Below are 16,788 nucleotides of genomic sequence, written 5' to 3'. Positions count from 1 at the left end.
AACATGACTCTATAAATTAGGATGCCTTGGGCTTCAAATGATAGAAAATCCAATTCAAAATAATTTGAAAATAAGGAAAATTTATCATAACAAGTAACAAGATGCCTCAGTCTAGGATTGGCTTAAATCTGTGGTTTAGTGACATCATCAAGGACCCACATTCTTTCCACCTCTCTGTTCTGCCACCTTGGACTTGTCTGCTTTCTCCTTGAGCCAGTTCTCATCATGGATGCAAGATGGGTACCACAGTTCCAGGCATCATATCCAGACAAGATGACATCCAGCAGAGAGTGGTGGTTAGTGCTTTCTTATGCCTTTTTAAGAGTTTGGAAATCTTTCTCAGAAGCCTTCCAGCTGATTTCAATCTCTCTGTCCAAAACTTAATCATGGACCCACTTCTAAATCAATCACTGACAATGGGAATGTGGTCATATAAACAAATTTTATACAATACGGGATGAAATAAGTATAATAAAGCCAGGAGTAGTAGAGTAGAAATACACACAGGAAAAGTGATAGGGGCTGGGGATTTTTAGGAAGAGTTAGTGGTGTTTGAACTGAATTTTGAGAGATGAGTGAGATTCAGTTGACAGCGAGAGAAATAAGGGCATTCTCGGCTCATGGGGCAGGATACACAAATAACTGGCATGAGAAGTTATATGGCATGCTCAGGGAACATTTAGTAGACAGACCTTAATAGAGTTTGTGGAGGGATGTGGAGGGAAATGAGGTTAGAAAGGTAAAGTGAGGGGCCTAATCTTTTTTTTTTTTTTTTTTTTTTTGGCTGCGTTGGGTCTTCGTTGCTGCATGCAGGCTTTCTCTGGTTGTGGCGAGCGGGGGCTACTCTTCGTTGCGGTGCATGGGCTTCTCATTGTGGTGGCTTCTCTTCTTGTGGAGCATGAGCTCTAGGGCATGCAGGCTTCAATAGTTGTGGCACGTGGGGTCTAATCTTGAAGGAAGTTTGGACTTAATTTTTTGGTAGTGGTTGTCATTGTAAAGGAATGTTAGGAATATTTAGCAAAAAACGTATCTAGTCACTCTGCAAAAGATAGAACTAGATCTCTGAATTGAGGCTGATTGTCTTAACAGTAATAAGAAAGATGTGCTCTCCCACCTGTATTTTCCTGTTAGATATGGGTGTGGAAATTCAAACTGTCTAAATCATCTTTGGTATTTTTATTTACCCTTCACATCTAATGAGAAAACTCTGTTGATTTTCCCCCTTTTTTTTTTTTTTTGGACTCTCTCTGCCACTGTTAGTGATGCCCACATCTCTCAGCTCTACAGTCAAACCCTCGCATTTTCTGTCCCTACATTGACTACGTTTATAACCTTATCACCAGCTAACCCCTGGTAAAGTCCCTTTGACTGGGCCTAAGTATACTGTGCTTCTTCACGGTAACAGCCTTGCTCTCCTCATCCTGTTCTCTCATTTCCTCTCTGCTTCTTCAGATCCCTCCATCACTCAGGACCTAGCTCAGATCTCATGCTCTTCACAAGGCTTTCCATAGCCTGTCCATTCTACATCTTTCTTGCCCTTTTAAATAGTTATATGGCACCTTTTTAAAAAATACCACCGGTTTTATTTGGCAGTTGTGACTTTTTTTATAAATTTATTTATATTTTATTTATTTATGGCTGTGTTGGGTCTTCGTTGCTGCACGCAGGCTTCCTCAATAGTCGCAGCGAGCGGGGGCTACTCTTCGTTGCCGTGCGCGTGCTTCTCATTGTGGTGGCTTCTCTAGTTGCGGAGCACAGGCTGTAGGCGCACGGGCTATGGTAGTTGTGGCGCGTGGGCTCTAGAGCACAGGCTCAGTAGTTGTGGCACACAGGCTTAGTTCCTCCGTGGCATGTGGGATATTCCCAGACCAGGGCTCAAACCCCTGTCCCCTGCATTGGCAGGTGGATTCTTAACCACTGCGCCACCAGGGAAGACCCAGTTGTGACTTATTTTTTGTGTATAGTTCTTGCTTCCCAAACAAATTTAAGCTTGTGAAGGTTGGGGTCAATACAATAATTATTTGAAGGAATAAATAAATAAATACCTTCTTACATTAGACTCTTGGTACTTTGCGTGTAGATGATAGTTAAAGCTTGTGAATGGAGAGTAGAGTGTGGTAATTGGACAGAAAACACAGTGCATAAACCCGTTTGACCTATAAACTTTGCCTTTATAATCAGAAAAAAAAAGTTAAAAGCTATATCTCTCTTTAGAGGAGAAAAGGAGATCTGGGCATTCACAAATAGACCCTATGTTTGAGAAGCAGCAACTTTAGTAAAGAGTCCCATCACTTCCAAGACTGTGACACACTGGATATCTCGTGAGCATTCATTAACCATAACTCAGTGTGGTTAGGGTCACAACCCAGACCCCAGTATCAACCTCTTCTCTATGTTCAGCTGTACTTCCCAAAAGGGAGGGAGGATCCTTTGGCTCAGTTTGCCACCATCCCGCATAGAACACCTCTGTTGGGTAGAGTTGTGCTCCACACCACCTACAGAGTGATTGGGCACTTTTGCCTTTAATTTTGACACAGTTGTGGCATTGCTACCTGGCTTTGTTTTACTCAGCCTACAACTTATGTTTTTTTTAAAAAAAGGACTATTAACAGTAAGGTAGTAATGGATATGGCAGGTTATCTGAGGCTTCATAGGTTGCATCTACATCCCATTTGGCATGTTGCTTTAAATGCCTTCTGATCAAGGCAGAGGACTGAATAGAATCATCTGAGGGATGGTGTTATACGTGGTCATATCTCTCTCTACTCTGAGAAAGTGTGGTAGACCTAGTGTTGTTTTTGGAAAAAGTTACCTATACCATGGTTAAGGCTATGGGCCAGTCCCATTTAATGTCATACTTATTTCAAGATTGTAGATAGCATATTCCCTTAACTCAGGCATCCCCATCCTGAGATTAATAAACTAATTTTAGTGTTCAGAAAGTCAAATGGAAATTATGGTAAAAGCTGGAGAGTCTAACCAAAAAGTTATGATAGGCTACTTTTTTATATTTGGTTAGCAAAAAATAAAATAGTATGACCTAAACGCAGTTTCTTAGACGCAACTTTTTTTTTTTTTGGCTGTGCCACGCAGCATGTGGGATCCTAGTTACTGGACCAGGGATCAAACCCGTGCCCCCTGCATTGTAAGTGTGGAGTGTTAACCACTGGACCACCAGGGAAGACCCTCTTAGACATAACTTTTAAAAACAGTGCTCCATGGGAACGTGGGAGGGACGTAGGAAGAGTGGTGAGCCCTTAATTAAAGGGCTCAGCATTAAAGCCCTTAATGTTGAAAAGGTTGGGAATACTGTGCGGCAGTAGGTGACCAGATGAGCTAGGCAAGAGAATGGAAAGAAACAGCACAAACAGTGAGTGTCACTGGTGGGAGGGAATCCCTTAAGTGTGTAGCTGAGAAAACTGAGGGTTCGAAAAGTAAAGTCACCTGCCCAGCAGTATGGAAGAGCCCCAGGTAGAGCCAGTCCAAATTCTGTGACGCTCAGCACTGTGGGTGGTTTTGAATTTTCCGCTCAGTCTCATTGCATCACTGCTGTTAGAGCCCAGTTCATCACTTATGACCTATCCAGTAAATCAATAATGTCATTTTTATATAAAATACCTAATTTTCAGATAATCTTATTTCAGACCGTCTTTGGACTACTAGTGTCCAGATAGCCTATTTCATCTCATTTCATTTATTTATTTATATTGAGATATAATTTATATACCCTATAATTCACCATTTTAAAGTGTACAAGTCAGTGTTTTTTAGTGTATTCAGAAAGCTGTGCAACCATCACCAATATCTATTTCCAAAATATTTTCAGCACCCCAGAAGGAAACCTGGAATCCATTAGCAGTCACTCCCTGCTCCTCCCTAACCCCAGCTCCTCTCAGTCACTAATTTACTTTCTGTCTTCATGGATTTGCTTATTCTGACCATTTCATGTAAATGCAGTCGTACAATGTGTTGTCTTTTGTGTCTGGCTTCTTTGCTTAGCACAATGTTTTCAGGATTCATCCGTGCTGTACAACGTCTCAGTACTTCATTCCTTCTTATGACTGATCGTATTCCATCGTGGGGATATAGGTTTTATGTATGCATTCATCATCAGTTGGTGTATAACTGGATTGTTTCCACTTTGGGGCTATTATGAACAATGCTGCTATGAACATTTACATACAAGTTTTTGTATGAACATATATTTTCAGTTCTCTTCAGTACATACTTAGGAGTGGAATGACAGGTCATTGTGGTAACTCTACGTTTGACATTTTGAGGAACTGTCAGACTTTTCAAAAGTGACTGTACCAGTTTATATTCCCATCAGTAATGTATGAAGCTTCCAGTTTCTCCACATCCTAGCCAACACTTGCTTCTTTCCAGTTTTTCATTATAGCCACCGTAGGAGGTATGAAGTGGTGTCTTATTATGGTTTTGATTTGCATTTTTTTAATGACTAAAGATATTGATCATCTTTCCCTGTACAAATTGACCATTTGTATGTCTTCTTTGGAGAAATGTCTATTCAAGTGTTTTGCCCATTTAAAAATTGGGTTATCTTTTTATTGTTGAGTTGTAAGAGTTCTTTATATATTCTGGATACTAGACCCTTATCAGACCTATGATTTGCAAATATTTTTTCCCATTCTTTGGGTTATCTCTTTACTTTTCTGATAGTGACCTTTGACACCCCAAAGTTTTCTATTTTGATAAAGCTCAGTTTATATTCTTTCTTTGGTTGCTTATGGCCTACTTCAGTTTTTAAACTTTCTGTTCCCCATCTTTTCTTTCATCTCCACTGCATCATGTTCACTGTGGAAAAATGCATGCAACAAACTCTAAAATTACATAAATCTCTGCTCTGCTATCCATAATCTATAACTTCTTTAGGAATGATCTTCTCAAGTAGGAAGGAGAAAGGAGCCAACACTGAAAGCCCCCTGTGTACTGGGAACTTTGCCTGTGTTATCAGATTAAATAGGTGTGGGTACTATTATTCTTCTTTTACGGGGGAACACACTGAGATCAAGTGAGATTAATTGGCTTGTCTGAGGTTATACATCTGGTTAACTAGCATATTGGGGTTTATACTAAGATCTTTTATTCTACATTTAATGATGTTACTCAACACAGTTCTTTCATTCAACTGTTAGTTCTTTTATGACCATAGATATGCTGGAGAGATTCAGAGAAAAAGATGTAGGAAAGAAGAGCAAAGGAGGTAGAGGAAATTTTAACTTACAAACCTAATCTAAATGTATATTACAAATACAGAAAAGTAAAAGCTGCTGTACAACAAGAGTTCTTAGACTGGGGTTTGGGGATCCTTAGGGGGATCCATGGATGGGTTTCTCAAAATGGGCAGACTCCTTGAAATTGCATGTAAATATTTGTGTGTTCATTTTTGTGGAGAGAGAAGATTTGTAGTTTTCCAGAGATTCTTAAAAGTTTAAGAATTACAGCCAAGGAGAGGAAAATACAGACTTAGGAAGGAAAAGGCAAGTTGTATGTTAGCAATTCACCTTTTTCCATTGGACATGTTTTGGGTATGTCATGGTTTGGGTTAAACCTTCCCACAGGGTTTCAAATAATTTGTTTTAGATTAGTTGTTTATACCTGGTTTAAGACTAGTTCAGTTAAACTTTTTTCCAAATGTTAATTTTTGAAGTGTCAAAAATTTTTTGTTAATGAGAAAATGGTAACAATCCTTTGTCTTTTGGTAGGTCAAATATATAAATTAAATTCCAGCATTTCCTGGTGGTGTTCACACATTGTAAAATACAACGTACGAGTGTAATGAGGGCATTTCTCAGTTATTTTCATTTTCTAAATGAGTTTTTAATTCAAGTTCACAATGATCTAGTCAACTTGACGTATACATAGGCCTCTCACAATGGCTTACATTATAGGTAGCCACGATGCGAACATCTGAACCTGCTAAACAGGTCTCAGTTCTAACTTAAAGTGTTACTTTTAAGGAGTTTAAGAAAAGTAAGATTCACAAGGCCTTTTAAGTCTCTGATTTTTCTTAATAAAGCTAATAGGCAGGATATCAACTACTAATGATCAAAGTACTCACATTGATAGCCATTTTGAAAATGGACTAGTGCATTAAGTGTGATAATTGCGTTCCATAAAACAACCTTTGGTCAAAGCTAGACTGAGACTTTCTAAGATTATGTGTCTTGTCGATATGTTCTTCTGATTGTTTTTAAGGGTGCTGAAAGTGTTTATGTATCCAGGACTTGGTCAGATTTTAATGGGAAAGTTAACAGTAATACAAAACTCTTACTCTTCTTTTGAAAATAACTCCTTTGTTTAAATTACATTCTCCTGTCTGTAGATGACTTTTGTGAAATGAATTGAATAATGGAAAGATGTTGTAAAAATATGTTGTAATCATCCAGGTCCTGCAGTGTAACCTACTTAGTATTTGATTTCTTCTTTGGCCCTAGGGGGTTATTGGTGAAAGTTAAGGTTGCTTAAGCCACTGTGTGATGAGTAATGCACATTAGTTTTTATTGTCTTATATGGAAATGTGGAGACTGTTGATGCTTGAAGGTAATTAGGTAGTACGTAGGAGAAGTACCTCTCCTTTGTACTCTTCTACTAGCTTCACTTGCATATTACTGAGGAAACGCAAGGACAGTCTCATTTAAATGCATATGTGGGGCTTCCCTGATGGCGCAGTGGTTAAGAATCCCCCCCGCCAATGCAGGGGACACGAGTTTGATCCCTGGTCTGGGAAGATCCCACATGCCACGGAGCAACTAAGCCCGTGTGCCACAACTACTGAATCCCACGCACCTAGAGCCCGTGCTCCGCAACAAGAGAAGCCACCGCAGTGAGAAGCCCGCGCACCGCGAAGAAGAGTAGCCCCTGCTCTCCACAACTAGAGGAAGCCCGCGCACAGCAACGAAGACCCAACGCAGCCAAAAATAAATAAATAAATAAATAAATTTATAATAAATAAATGCATATGTGAAAAACTGCAGTGAAATTTTTTTATTTTTACAAAAGGTTTGTCTAAGGTTGGAGGTGACAGGCATTTCTCAGTTTCATTTCTTACAGATAACGGATTAAATGGACTGCTTAAAAATAATTATTTGACATTAAATTTTGTTAGATGAGATTGCATTAAAACTAGTTATATTTTTCAACTATGTAAAATATAGGCATCTGAGAACACTTTATGATGTTTATCTAAAATATGGTCCAATGATATATGTCATTTGAGGTTTTGTTTATTGCAAAGTTGACTTTTACATGTTGGTGTTGGTAGCTTTTCTAGTGCATCCCAGGTCGATTTTGTGAGCACCTTTAGAAAGTAAGCATTTAATAAATGTTTAACAAATGTGTGATAAATGTGCTTTGTGTAATCTAAAGTATCATATAAATGCATATAACTGTCACCACTACCATATGTGTTTCGTAGATCAGAGGGGAGAATTTACCAAGTTTTTCAGTTTTTCAGTTTTTCTTGGCTCCCGCTTTTCAGGTTGGCAGACTGAGGCATAGGTTAGTAAAATTTAAGGGTTGACAGTACCAAAATTGAGGTTAAAAATGAACCCCCCGGGACTTTCCTGTTGGTGCAGTGGTTAAGGATCCGCCTACCAATGCAGGGGACACGGGTTCGATCCCTGGTCTGGGAAGATCCCACGTGCCTCAGAGCCACTAAGCCTGTGCGCCACAACTACTGAAGCCTGCACTTTAGGGCCTGTGTGCCGCAACTACTGAAGCTGGCACGCCTAGAGCCCATGCTCCACAACAAGAGAAGCCACCACAATGAGAAGCCCACGCACCACAAAGAAGAGTAGTCCCCGCTCCCCACAACTAGAAAAAGCCCACGCGCAACAACAAAGACCCAACACAGCCAAAAAAAAATGAACCCTAATTATCGACCCCATCATTAAGCCTGTATGGTCACACATTCTTTACCATAATAATATGGCTTGTTTTATATAAAAGAACAAGATCTTAATCTCCCTCACCTATTCCTCTCCTCCCCCCTCCCCCCTCGGCTCCCCACCCCTTTGGCAACCACCTGTTTGTTCTCTGTATCTGTGACTCTGTTTCCGGTTTGTTGTTTGCTTGTTTTGTTTTTTAGATTCCACATATAAGTGAAATCATACAGTAGCTGACTTATTTTACGTAGCATAATACCCTCTAGATCCCTCCATATTGTCGCAAATGGCAAGATCTCATTCTTTTTCATGGCTGAGTAATATTCCTGTGTGTGTGTAAATATATATGTATGCATACACACCGTTATCTTCTTTATCTATTCTTTTTTTTTTGGCCGCACCGCATGGCATGCAGGATCTTAGTTCCCCGAGAAGGGATTGGACCTGTGCCCCCCTGCCATGGAAGCGCAGAGTCTTAACCAATGGACCACCAGGGAAGTTCCTCCATTCAACTGTTGATGGGCACTTAGGTTGCTTACATTTCTTGGCTATTGTAAATAATGCTACATTGAACATAGGAGTTTTCTTTGGATATATACCCAGGAGTTGAATTGCTGGATCGAATGGTAGTTCTATTTTTAATTATTTGAGGAATCTCCATACTGTTTTCCATAGTGGCTGCTCTTACAGATTGCTTTTAAGGAAAAGACAGGACATGGTGAGATTTCATTTATTTTAGGCCTACGGAAAGTAGAACCTACTGTATTATCAAAAAAACAAAATTAAGGTTTTAGTGTGGACATGAGTCTTAAACTCAGTTTAACTACTCGGTAGGGAAATTAATTATTTCATAAGGAATGCATTCTTGTAGAGAACTTTTTAGAATCACAGTTTGGATATTTTTAATTTTATTTTAGTCAGTACTAATATAGGATTTAGTGTAAAATTGTTTGTGCTTTTATTTTGTTTTTATCCTAATTCCTGGTATTATTTTCCTACTCCTATTTTTTTGTACTTCAATTTCTTTACTTATTTTAAGTTTATTCTATTTTGCTTAATTGTATATCTGTTTTATCATATATATGTTTCAAAGATATACTTACATATAGGTCTACAGTTGTTTGCTGTCATGTAATTTGACCCCTAAAACACAACTCTAATTATATTAGTTCCTTCCTTAAAAACCTTTGATGCTCTATCTTGTCATCCATATTAACTACAAACTCTTCAGTCGAGCCTTCAAGGTTGGCCACAGTATGGCAATAACTCACCTATTGGGACTTCCCTGGTGGCTCAGTGGTTGGGAGTCTGCCTGCCAATGCAGGGGACACAGGTTCGAGCCCTGGTCTGGGAAGATCCCACATGTCGCAGAGCAACTAAGCCCGTGTGCCACAACTGCTGAGCCTGCGCTCTAGAGCCCATGAGCCACAGCTACTGAACTCGCCTGCTGCATCTACTGAAGCCCATGCGCCTAGAGCCAATGCTCCACGTTAGGAGAGGCCACCACAATGAGAAGCCCGCGCACCACAACAAAGAGTAGCCCCCGCTCGCCACAACTAGAGAAAGCCCGCGTGCAGCAACAAAGACCCCAACACAGCCAAAAATAAATAAATAAATAAATTTATTTTAAAAAAGTAATAATAACTCACCTATCTTGCCACCTCTCCCTTCCTCAAGCCCTATATTCTAGCAAAACTAAACAGCTTACACAGTCTCTTGTTTAAGAATATACCTCACTATTACCCCATTCTAATTTCACTTTACTAGAAGTGACTTTTTCTGCCTTCATTTCTGCCAGTCTAAAACCTGCCTGCCCTTTATGTTTTCCTGAAATGTACTATCCTTCACAAAACTTTTACTGATTTTCCCACCTGCATGCAGTGTCTCTTCCAAACTTTCGGATTTCTAGTTTTGTTTTCTTTTTTTACTCATAGTAAGCATATAGTTAGTAGTTGTTAAATAATTACCTGACCATCCAAAGACTTTGAGATTAGTTGTTATTTGACAAATGTATCACAGACATAGTTTCCTAATGAGAAAAAAGTGAGTAGCCTTCGGCAAAAGCAGGAAAGCTTTGACTAAAGTATCAGACCATTGCATTGCTATCACTGACCCAAATGTCATCCTGTCCGTTCTTCCTAGTGGATCTTTTTTTCTTTTTTCTTTTGAAAGAACTTTGCTGATAGGCATTTATCTTTCCCTCCTTGATCCTTTCCATTTCTTGGTGGTTTTAGTTTTGGCCTGATCCTCATAGGTAGTTGTATGCTTTAGAAACCTCTCCATTCAGCAGGACCAGGGTCTGGCAGTACATGGGTGGTTTGAGCTTTGGAAACAGGTCAGAGGCCATGGCTCTGAAGGAGTGGAATAAGCAGAGATATCAGACTGATACACCTTACCAGGTTGCCTTTTCAACTTGCAAAGACTCGTCCAAAATAGGGTCTTTTTAACATACAAGGAGGATGCATAGGTACATATTTTAATAGAAAAAAATTAAATTTGTTGAAATTAGCTATTAAAACTTCTCAGGGAACAAAATTGTTTTCCTTTTAAAACTAATAAACACTCTTGAAGACTGCATAATCTTATTTTGTAGTCCACTTGGGGAAAAAATGGCATTGAAAAAAAGCACATTCTGGAAGCTGTACTTTACTATCTGTATATATGCTGTCATATTTTCTAACTTTTTTTTAAAAACCGTATTTTCTTCCCAGTAGCTGGTCCAGCTTTTACAGTACTAGGACTGACTGCTTCTCAGCTGGTGAACCCCTGACATACAGACCACGTTTTCCCCCAAGTTGTGTACACTAATTATAGCAAGACACTAAGGAATGACCCACTTCATTTTGGAATTTATTTTATGACACTCAAACAATTATCTTTAAGAACAGATGAACTTGTGTTGTTTTAATACCATAGAGAGATGAATTTAAGCAGCTTTAAATATTGAGGGTTATTTCTTATTTGCCTCTCTGTCTCTCTGAGGTTCTTAGAGCTCAAAATATTCACTTAGAGAGTCTTCTAAAAAACTAAGATGATTTGTAATAAGTAAGTTAGAACTGAGGATACGCATGAAGAGTTGGATAATGGAACATGGAAGATTCTAATTTCCCTAATGTGGTTTTGGTATTGTAAAGGTTACTCTGTTGTGCCCTTAGGAGATATTTTAAGTTTTCTGGAAAGGGAATAAAGAAAGATTATCACCAAAACTCAGACAAGGGAAAAGGTGCCAAAACCAAATGAAGAAAGTAAAATGTGGGCAGAATGCCCATATGTGTCTCAAAGTGAACAATTAGATTGTGTCTTTTATTGTGACAGTGTGATTTATTGGTGTTTCTATGAGCCTTCCTGATTTTAATAGTGGTGAGATGTCACTTTCAGGTTCATATGGGGGGACTTCCATGGCAGTCCAGTGCTTAAGACTCTGCTCTTCCACTGCAGGTTCATATGGTAATCCTATATATATGTACATCATTTAAAATCATATAAAGCAAAAAAGGGCGGATTTCCAGGTGGTCCAGTGGTTAGGACTCAGCACTCTCACTGCCGGGGCCCGGGTTCAGTCCCTGGTCGGGGAACTGACATCCCACAAGCCATGCAGTGTGGCACAACACCCCCCCCAAAAAAAATAGAATAAAGCACTTTAATTCTAATTTTTTAAAGAAGGAAAAGTCTTATTTTCTAACTTATTAAGTAGAGAATTCCCATGTGAATTGATCCCTGCGTCTGTCTGATTTTTAAACTTTTCACCTAGCAATTCTGTCTCTGCTGTCTAGCTTAAGACTGAGACCATTGATATATGTAATACGTATACATATTCATAAAGAACTGCATTAGCTAGGTTATGCTGCAGCAACAAACCACCTCCCAATCTAGGTGGCTTAAACAATGACGCATTTGTTTCTCACTACATGGCCATGATAGATCAGCAGGGGAGCTCTGCTCGTGTCACTCAGTGATCCAGGCTGATGGAACAACCACCTTCTTGTACACTATTGGTCACCATTCTAAGAGGGAAATGAAGTCTGGAGGGTCTCTCACTAGCTCAGAAGTGATTCACATTGCTTATTTCACAACATGATGGCCAGATCTAGTCATGTAGTGCCATGTAACTAGGCAGGGCCAGGAAGCACAACACTGCCGGTGCCAGGGAGACAGCTGAAAATATATAATAAACAGCACTATTCTTTTGGTCACCAGATAGTCGATCTACTCTCTCTCACAGGCAAAATACACTCACTTCCTCCCGAGGGTCCTATCAAATTATGGCGTCAAGCTTGAAGTCCAGGATCTCTGAGTGGTGCAAGGATGTGATGACTGCTGGTCTGTTCGTGAGGTGATAATGCACATAGTAGTCTCTACATCAGGCCCAGATGTTGCTCTTTTTGATCCATAGACTTATGAAAGAAATTGGCAAATGATTGGCTGCCCTCACATAAAATATACAGTGGTGACTAGCGACAGGATGATAAAAATAAACACTCCCATTTGAAAGGGGAAAGAACAGGAGACGTATAGCAGTCAGTGGACTGCAGCAAATTCTGCAATTCCTCTGAGCAGTCATTGAGAGGACCCCTCCAGGGATGGGTAATGTTCTTGAAGAGACCCTGACTTGGTTCCTTAGCTCACTTATCTGTTCTTTCTTTGCTCCCCTAGCTCCATCTTATTGGACCTCCTCCTCCTTTTTTTCCTATTATGTTCCTTGGCTGTATCCCAAATGGACAATGAGGAATATACCCCTTTAAGGGGATGAACAGCTTTCTTAGTCCACTTCCTGCCATAGATGCCTGGGAACCCAAAGATCATTTTAAGAAGGCTTGAATAGTCATAGGCTCTCAAGCCCAGGCTGGTGGTCGTTTTGGCAGTATAACTCTCAAAAACTTAGTTGGATTTTTACTTATTTGTTTCCAATCAGCTCCATGTGCCCTAGCCATGTCCACCAGTGTTTTCTAACCATACTTTATAGATTTGCTGCATAACTCTGCGTTATTGGTCTCATACTTCTTTCTTGACTTAATTTTGAATACAGGTATTTCTACCATAATGCCGTATATGCTTTCCTGAATTCTGCAAAATTGCACACTAAAATAAACAGGGCTTATGGGAAAAACAGGATTGGGCAGACCACTCAAAAGCTGTGGAACACTGTAACCAGTGCACTAATAAAAGCAAAATTAATTAAAATTAAAACAGTAGCATATTAAATCTCCAGTGGCATATGCACTCAGCATCAGTTGGTTGGAGCTTTACAGGCTCAATCCCCTGGGTGCTTGTTTCCTCCTCTGAGATTTTGGGGTCTTGAAGACATTTACGTATAATAGAGACTAATTTCATTACAGTAAAAATTTGATCTATGGTATGGTGTATTTTTCAGCAATCAAAAACTTTCTTTCTTTTTTAAACACAGGAGGAAAAACATATACCCTCAACTTCACCAGATATAAAGTGGAAAGTGCAGTGGTTCATGAAGCAGCTGAACCAGCCACAACTTGCATTAAAGGAAGGTACAGAAATGGGATGTTTAGCTTTTTTCTTAGTGTTTTCATATATTGCTAAAGCTTTCTTTTTAATTTGGGAAAGCTTTCTCCTGATCACTTCAAACAGGAAAATTTCTTATAAACCAACATGACTTCTGTGTTATATTGACATCATTTCCCTGTTTACTAATAGCATTTGAACTAATTCACATCACAAAGAAACGTGCTTTGTAGCAAAACAGACTAAGAGACTGCTTTGGTGAGAGAACCTCTCTTTAGTCTCTTTTTAGAAAAGCTATTTTATTCAGCACTACCTTAATCAGTTGGGAGGTTTTATCAGTGGTTGTGAAGGCCAAAACTTTCACTTGATCCTTGCCTCAAGACTGAATTCTGATCAGCATTTGTAGCTCAGAGACCTCCTCAGTTGTCTGTTAAGCACTTGCCTCTTCTAACCCTACAAATCACTGACCTTCTGGACTCCTTTTTTCATGATTGGAAACTGACTGATTCTTTTCTGAATTCATCCTTTTCAAATAAGAATTTGTCAAATACAGCCAAGAGCAACCAACACACTCTTTTAATAGTCCATTTTCCCACTAGAGCTATCAGTCTTTATGGCATATTAACTCTCTTCACCACTGTGCAATAGGAGCTGCTCTCCTTTTAGCCTCTGATAACTTCTTCCTTGCCTCCTTCTACCCAGCTCCTAAGCCTTCACCATATACTTTAGGTTTTTTGGTGAAGCAGCACCACACTTCTGGATTCCACCTGTATCAGCTAGGAGAGACCAGGTTATGCTGCAGTAGTAAACAACAGAAGATCTCAGTGGCTTTGTAGTGGGAAGCAGCCGCGTAGCACAGGGAGATCAGCTCAGTGCTTTTCGACCACCTAGAGGGGTGGGATAGGGAGGGTGGGAGGGAGACGCAAGAGGGAGGGGATACAGGGATATGTATGCATATGGCTGATTCACTTTGTTGTACAACAGAAACTAACACCTAACAGCATTCTGAAGCAATTATACTCCAGTAAAGATGTATTAAAAAAAAAAAAATCTCAGTGGCTTTGAAAACGTGCTCTCTTTCAAATTAAATAAAAAACAAAAAAAATTTAAAGATCCACAGCATTATGCATATCCTGTGGGTCATTTTGTTACTTAGTGTCCCAGAATGATAGCAGTCATAGCAGTCATCACCTTAAGGATTGCTGGTCCCTGTCTCAGAGGGAACAGAGGTCTGGAGGGTCTCATATTGCTCTTCCATGTATCACTTCTACTCAGCTGTACTGGCTGGAAATAGTCACACAGCCCCACCCAACTACAGGGGAGGGGGCAGGGTCAGAAAGTGCAAGTCTGTCATGTGCCCAGAAGGCCGAGGGTCAGGGGTATTTCAAAAGAACAAATTGACCACTACCACAGAGGATATCCTTTCATTTATTTTTCTTTGTCTTCATGATTTTGTTTTATTCCTATCTTTTTCTGGTTAATTGAATTTTACTGTCTCTCCCCCCTTGCTTAATTTGAGCTAATTAATGTGGGTAAGTTTATTTACTGATACTTGTAGTAGTTTGCATTATTTCCACGGGTCAGAAGTTTGGGCAATACAAAATAAAGCTCCTATGCTTTTCCTACATAAAATGCAAGGTACAAAACTGATGCAAAAAGTATGTGGTTACAGGAATAATTGAGTTTTAATTATTTTGGAATGTCATTTGTCATAATAGAAATAGACCATGAGCTTTGGAGTCAGGCAGGCCTGGAGTCAAACATTGCTTCTGTCATTTAATAGATTGGTGATCTTAGACAAATAATTTGAACTCTCAGAGGCATAATTTCCTCTTTTATAAATACAAAAAAGTATAAATATATCTATTTGGATGTCAAGTAAAACATGGTGGCATTTATCACCATTTCTTTCTGAAATTCTACTAAAATGAAAGTAAAATAATTTTTTATAATTAATTAATTGATTGATTTGGCCACACCACGCGGCTTGTATGATCTTAGTTCCCCAACCAGAGACTGAAGCTAGGCCCTCGGCAGTGAAAGCACAGAGTCCTAACCATCGGACTGCCAAGGAATTCCCTAAATATTTTTTTTAAAAGAATAGATCGGGCTTCCCTGGTGGCGAAGTGGTTGAGAATCCGCCTGCCGAGGCAGGGGACACCGGTTCGTGCCCTGGTCCAGAAAGATCCCACATGCTGCGGAGCGGCTGGGCCCATGAGCCATGGCCGCTGGGCCTGCACGTCCGGAGCCTGTGCTCTGCAACGGGAGAGGCCACAACAGTGAGAGACCCGCGTACCACAAAAAAAAAAAAGAATAAATCCATAAGGAGAGAAAATGGAAGAGAGACAATAGCAGAGGAATGATAGAAATAGTTGTGAATTACGTATTATAGTCATAATAGTGTAAGCAATAAATACTGACTTAACAAAAAAGTGATACAACTATATGGGGAGGATGAAGGGAGAGTTGGGAGCAATAAGGTAAGAATACTATAGTGGGAGACAAGTGGTATTATCTAAAATTGAAAAAAAAAAGTCAAGAAATAGAAATACAATCACAGGGACTTCCATGGTGGTCCAGTGGTTAAGACTCAGCACTTTCACTGCTGAGGGCGCAGGTTCAGTCCCTGGTCGGGGAACTAAGATCCCACATGCCATGTGGCATGGCCAAAAAAAAAGGAAATATAATCAAATTGTTTAGAAATATGAAAGTAAATACAAGGGGAAGGGGATTAGGAACCAAGATGGCGGAGTAGAAGGACGTGCTCTCACTCCCTCTTGCAAGAACACCCGAATCACAACTAGCTGCTGGACAGTCATTGACAGGAAGGCACTGGAACTCACCAAAAAAGATACCCCACATCCAAAGACGAAGGAGAAGCCACAATGAGACGGTAGGAGGGGCACAGTCACAGTTAAATCAAATCGCATAACTGCTGGGTGGGTGACTCACAGACTGGAGAACACTTATACCACAGAAGTCCACCCACTGGAGTGAAGGTTCTGAGCCCCATGTCAGAGTTCCCAACCTGGGGGTCCGGCAATGGGAGGAGGAATTCCTAGAGAATCACACTTTGAAGTCTAGTGGGATTTGATTGCAGGACTTCGATAGGACTGGGGGAAACAGAGACTCCACTCTTGGAGGGCACACACAAAGTAGTGTGCACATCGGGACCCAGGGGAAGGAGCAGTGACCCCAGGGGGGTCTGAACCAGACCTACCTGCTAGTGTTGGAGGGTCTCCTGCAGAGGCGGCGGGTGGCTGTGGCTCACCGTGGGGACAAGGACACTGGCAGCAGAAGTTCTGGGAAGTACTCCTTGGCACGAGCCTTCCCAGAGTCCACCATTAGCCCCACCAAAGAGCCCAGGTAAGCTCCAGTGTTTGGTTGCCTCAGGCCAAACAACCAA

General features: G+C 40.2%; 1 protein-coding gene across 2 annotated transcripts in view; it reads left to right on the top strand.

Moving 5' to 3' along the window:
- Positions 1-16,788, top strand: part of ZNF652 (zinc finger protein 652) — a 66,101-nt gene that overhangs the window by 24,491 nt on the left and 24,822 nt on the right. Inside the window, exon 2 of one of the 2 annotated variants that reach the window (XM_081219983.1) lies at positions 13,312-13,408. The exons of the other annotated variant lie outside the window; for it this stretch is intronic. The gene's annotated coding sequence lies outside the window, so the exon portion shown is untranslated. The remainder of the gene's footprint in view (positions 1-13,311; positions 13,409-16,788) is intronic. 2 annotated transcript variants of the gene reach the window in all.

This window comes from Mesoplodon bidens (genome assembly GCF_964165515.1).
Source record: "Mesoplodon bidens genome assembly, chromosome: 19".
NCBI classification, from domain to species: Eukaryota; Metazoa; Chordata; class Mammalia; order Artiodactyla; family Ziphiidae; genus Mesoplodon; species Mesoplodon bidens.
Note: the sequence above shows the minus strand (reverse complement) of the source record. Positions and strands in the feature narration are given on the sequence as shown.